This window comes from Eutrigla gurnardus (assembly GCF_963514095.1).
Source record: "Eutrigla gurnardus genome assembly, chromosome: 8".
Lineage (NCBI taxonomy): Eukaryota > Metazoa > Chordata > Actinopteri > Perciformes > Triglidae > Eutrigla > Eutrigla gurnardus.
In genome coordinates this window covers 15,791,889-15,797,888 of record NC_139922.1, presented here as the reverse complement: position 1 = coordinate 15,797,888, position 6,000 = coordinate 15,791,889, and positions in this window count along the sequence as shown.

Genomic DNA, 6,000 nt, shown 5'->3' with positions numbered 1-6,000 from the left:
AAATCAAAATGTATCACAAAGAGAAAGGTTCCTTCCAGAATCTTCCCTCTAGGGGGAGATTTCTTGTTAGTTTTATTATTAGTGCAGTAAGTTGTGGTTTAATGTGAATTCAACATCAATCCAGATGGCTGAGTATACTTAATCTGGGACATTTTCAACGACTGCCCCAAAAGACCAGATTTCCATAGATTGCAGTAATCGTTAACTTTTGCACCGGAGAATAGCACAAATTTTGTTTTGTTATTACAGAACAACTTGAGTTGATTTTTTTAGGGAGGTAGTTATGGGTCAACTTTGTCTCTCAAAGGTAAAACATGAGCAAACTTCCACACTTAAGGAACTGTGCCAGTTCAAATATGTTGTGTATTCTAGAATAAGGGGACAGAGTGCTTCTTCAACTACACCACGTTTGGAGATAATGGTGCGTTCCAGTTATACTCGGAAATCGGGATATCCGAGCTCCTAGTCGGAAATTTCAACTGGAACGAGCCCCGAGGTCGGATTACGACTCGGAAAGTCGGACGATCCACACAAGCCCGACTTGACTTTTAAACATGGCTGCCCCCGTTGTAAACAGTAACGTTACTGATGACCGTTCAAAGGGCGATCTATACTTTTTGTAAACAATGAAATGCGTAGTGTTTTCTCTTAATCCACCGTGTTTGCAGGTTGCAGAAGGACCGCATATTTGTCCAGAAGGTGTTTATATTCGGACAAGGCTAGCGCGAGAATAACTTTTGTAGATGTAGCCATCTTGTTTCCTCTTCCGTTTTTGGCCGTTGGCTACTTTTTCTGACTTTGTAACTGAAACGCTGATAACTCGGGTGTGACGTCATTCCCAGCTCCGGCTTCCGACTTCCGAGGTAAATGGAACGCACCATATATATGACGGACACACTTAACAAAACATTCGTACATACGAAGAGTTAATAATGACACAGAGCAGGTAAGTGATTGACTGAAATTCACCAAAGTTCCATTTCTTACTTTTTTGTGGAAGAATGTTAAGAGCTGTGTTGGTATGAAGCAGTGAGCTGAGTGGGCTTTTCCCTGTGCGTGACACATATAGGACAAAGCCTACTGATTATGTGTTTATGGACAAATGCACCTTAGGAGAATTATACAGTGTGAACTGTACATTACTATTACCTACGGCCGGGGTTTATTTCCAGCACCCTTTAATGTAGGAAAGACATCTGTGTTCTAATGCTACTGTGAAGTCCATTTCAAATAAACTAATCTGAACTAAAAAAAATAAACTTCATTCTTCTGATAAATCTTGTATAAGCCTCATTCTGAATTCTGAATCCAGAAAACTCATGTGAAAACCAGATCAAACTATTTATTGCTGCATGAAGACATTCCAGAGTGATCACTGGATCTGCTTATTGGCTGGATTTCCTTTGGTCGGAATTAATATAGGCAACCTTTAAAAAATTGAAATGCTAATGTTAGCATGCTAACATGCTCACAATGTCTAAAACAACAATAACAATGTAGATCAAGTCCAGTAACTGTATTATTGTATAGCTGCTAAATCTGTAATGGTGGATGATTTCTGGTTCGCATGATTGATAAAGTATGATTCGTGTGCCGCTTCCTTCGCAGAATAGAGGCGTGCTCTCACTGGCAGTTTTTATAAATACCGGGGAATATATAATTAGGCACACTTTTGCTTATCCTCCCATCTTTTTGCAGGGAAGTCCCACTTTACCCATGACCCTCCCACGAGCACATTATGAAAGTGCTACTTGCCTCTTTACGCTCAAGTGGCATGCAATCTGCGATTTTTACACAAGTGTTTTTATGCGCTTTTTGCGAAAGGATTGGGCCTGAAGTGGGCACAAATGTGTAAATAATAGTAAATCTAGCCCTCAGTATGTGTTGGCGGCATGGTTTTATTCTCACTCATTCTCAGCAAAGCATAGCAGCAAGAACACAGTTGGACAGTGTCTGGAAATATAGAGAGCAAACATGTGGCAGGTCATATTTGTTTGAGTTGGCTGCTACCTGTAGAGTCACACATGGAACACATCTGGAGGCCAAAGTGAGAGGATGAGGACTGAATGGAAGTTGCACCCAGTAACTGGATGCTCACAGCTCAACGGCTAATTATATGCCGAAGAAACATAGCAGCCTGTCATTAGTGCCAGCCTTATCTCTTCTGCCTCTTATAATGCTGCTTCTTCACACTATGTCACAAAACACAAGGTTTCAGCCAGAATCCCTCATTACAGTGTTTTACAATTGCTATGACTTTTTGCACTTCTGGTTAGATGCTGTAACAGCATTTCGTATTGTGTCTAACCTAAAAAATGTAGAGGCTAAAGTCAAGGTGAACAGCTCGACAAGGAAGAGGAAGACAAGTACCAGGACAAGGGAGAGTAAGACGAGTACCAGGACAAGGGAGAGGAAGACGAGTACCAGGACAAGGAAGAGGAAGACAAGTACCAGGACAAGGGAGAGGAAGACGAGTACCAGGACAAGGGAGAGGAAGACAAGTACCAGGACAAGGGAGAGGAAGATGAGTACCAGGACAAGGGAGAGGAAGACGAGGAAGATGAGTACCAGGACAAGGGAGAGGAAGACGAGGAAGATGAGTACCAGGACAAGGGAGAGGAAGACAAGTACCAGGACAAGGGAGAGGGAGACAAGTACCAGGACAAGGGAGAGGAAGATGAGTACCAGGACAAGGGAGAGGAAGACAAATACCAGGACAAGGGAGAGGAAGACGAGGAAGACGAGTACCAGGACAAGAGAGAGGAAGACGAGTACCAGGACAAGGGAGAGGAAGACGAGTAAGATGAGTACCAGGACAAGGGAGAGGAAGACGAGTACCAGGACAAGGGAGAGGAAGACGAGTACCAGGACAAGGAAGAGGAAGACAAGTACCAGGACAAGGGAGAGGAAGACGAGTACCAGGACAAGGGAGAGGAAGACAAGTACCAGGACAAGGGAGAGGAAGATGAGTACCAGGACAAGGGAGAGGAAGACGAGGAAGATGAGTACCAGGACAAGGGAGAGGAAGACGAGGAAGATGAGTACCAGGACAAGGGAGAGGAAGACAAGTACCAGGACAAGGGAGAGGGAGACAAGTACCAGGACAAGGGAGAGGAAGATGAGTACCAGGACAAGGGAGAGGAAGACAAATACCAGGACAAGGGAGAGGAAGACGAGTACCAGGACAAGAGAGAGGAAGACGAGTACCAGGACAAGGGAGAGGAAGACGAGTAAGATGAGTACCAGGACAAGGGAGAGGAAGACGAGTACCAGGACAAGTGAGAAGAAGACGAGTACCAGGACAAGGGAGAGGAAGACAAGTACCAGGACAAGGGAGAGGAAGACGAGTTCCAGGACAAGGGAGAGGAAGAAGAGTACCAGGACAAGGGAGAGGAAGACGAGTGCCAGGACAAAGGAGCGGAAGAAGAGTACCAGGACAAGGGAGAGGAAGAAGAGTACCATGTGTACTTTACTGCAGCAGTTCTGTCTCTGCCTTTTTTTCATAAACTGTACGTTCTATGAAGCTACTCTGAGATGCGTCATTAATTTTTTGTATTAAATTTCTGCAGCAAAAGAAATGCAAATAAAAGAAAATGTATCCATATACTAAACTCAACAAAACACAAATGTAGAGGCTTAAAGAAACACAATCTGATCTGGACAATATAGTGTCTATTGTATAAGGGCAGACCTGACACATATACAATGATGCAGTTTCTGTAATTCCATGACATGACATAGTGTTATGATTGACTAAATGTTCCTGTTGGAAGAGAACATGGAGGTTTTAAAAATCGTGTGTGGTAGGTGTGTTGGTGCCTTAAGAGTTAAGGAAAGTTGTTAAAAGTACTGAAAAAATTGTTTTAGCGGAACTGTAACAACTTTCTAACTCAGTGTGGTGTTTTTTCTTTTTTTAAATGACATGTAACATCTCTAACAACAATCAGGTGCACAATAGATAATTCTATGCTTTGTCCTTAAAATGGAACCATTTTCTTATCATTTCTGCAATTTCTTAAAGACCATGTAACATTAACGTATACATTTATTTCACATGCCCTAATGGTTATAAAATATGATGGCACATTGTAAACATTTGGTCGTTTAAAAAAATACACAGCTAATGTTGTATTCAAATTGAACACACACACACCTCACTTATTAAACATATTTTAGACCATGTGATGCTTATTAGCTGATTAATCAAGCAGTCACGGCAACAACTTTCAAAGTAATGAGGAAAGACGTCAAGAGGTTATATAACCTGGAAACAGGACAGAATTCATGTTTAGGAGTGCAGTTGCTCCTATCCCACACTTACGTTTATTGCTGTTGCACATTGCCAAAGTGTGTTAATCTCAATCACTGTTTGTTTGAGGTCTTTCCAGGATTCAAACAGTTGTTCATTTACTATTTTCCGTGGTTATACTGCAAAGATGCAGTGCACTACGAGCAGGGCTGCCCCTGACCAAAATGGGGCCTTAAGCGAAAACATTTCCAGTGATTGGTCAGATCGATTGCTGTCAATCATTGCAGTGACGGTGTCAGATTACAAACAAAAAAAAGGTCTCTTCTTCTCTCTCTTCTCCTGCCTCGTGCTGACAGCTGATCTAGTAGCGCGCCCCACGGCTGTGCACATCCTTTGTGCAAAACGGGGCCCCTATTGGATCGCGGGGCCCTGACTACGAGCACCTGGATGGACAGTTTACACATGAAGGTCAAAAAGTTGCATGTAGGTCTATCTACCTTGACACGCCCCTCAGAACTGTTGTGTTAGGTTAAGGAAAACGTGGTTTGGATAACAGTAAGTATGTTAATCCCAGAAGTTATTAAAGGGAATTTCTTGTTTAAAATAGGTGAGTCATAGTTGTGTAGCCTGGGAGACTGCAGGTAAACTCTTCTCAACTTTGGGGACAACAGCCATGTTTTATTTGAGAGCAACTCTACTCCACTATGCAACTACACAATACATGGAAGTGTGCTAACGGAGGTTTCCGCTGACCAGGTTTTGCTCTGTGAAATTATGCAGGGGCAGCAGATGTTTTCGATCATATTGAGCCTAATATGCTCTGAGCTATTCCAATACCACATCCTTACAATTAAACTGAATTATATAGAAAATATGTACCTCCATTGCAGCGACAACAGGCAATTTAAGCCAGTTAAGTTATGTCTCACCAGACATGTAATTTGATCCTATTTTCATCCATTAAGCTCAGTTCATGGTGAATGGCTGATCAGATTCTTGCAAGTAAAAATCATCCAGTTTTTCAAACCGCAAGTTGTACAGTAGGAGGTCCTGTTGGCGCAATGTGATTAATGCACACGTCGGTGGTCCGGAAATGAGGACATACGGTAGGGGTCAAGAGGTCGAGCACATTTGGGAGAAAGAAAACATGGCACTGTCTGTTTTTTAACAAATGTGCATAGTCAGGAGAAATGAAGCATCTCACTGACAAGACATCACATTACATTCCTACCACACACACACACACACACACACACACACACACACACACGCTGTTGACATCATATTCTCTATTTGTGTCCACGTCACAATTAGAACTGTTGATCAAACTTCCCCACTATCAGTTTATATCTAAAATAAAGTAATCACTAATAATGTGTTTGTTTAAGCTGTCAGTTCCTCGCTATCGCAGACTGATGCCGCTGGCCTTTGGCTGCAGTAACAAGTCACTTTTGACAGAAACTGCAGTTACTCCGGTAATAAGTCTGGTGGAGATAAGCAGACTCATAGACACACCAGCGTGGCTCTTCTGCCTTGGCTTTAATCGTTCAGCAGGCGGTTGTTATGGTGTACTTTACAGCTCACTAATGGATGGGTAAAAGCAAAGCCATAGGCCTCAAGAACTGTCCAGGAATAAATGAGGAGTTAAACATCTCCTAAACATAATTTATTCTCCTTTATTGGAAACATTTACAACCTTCACTTTTACTTTTCTTGTTGAAGTACTTGTGAAGACACGATGGTCTGTTGTT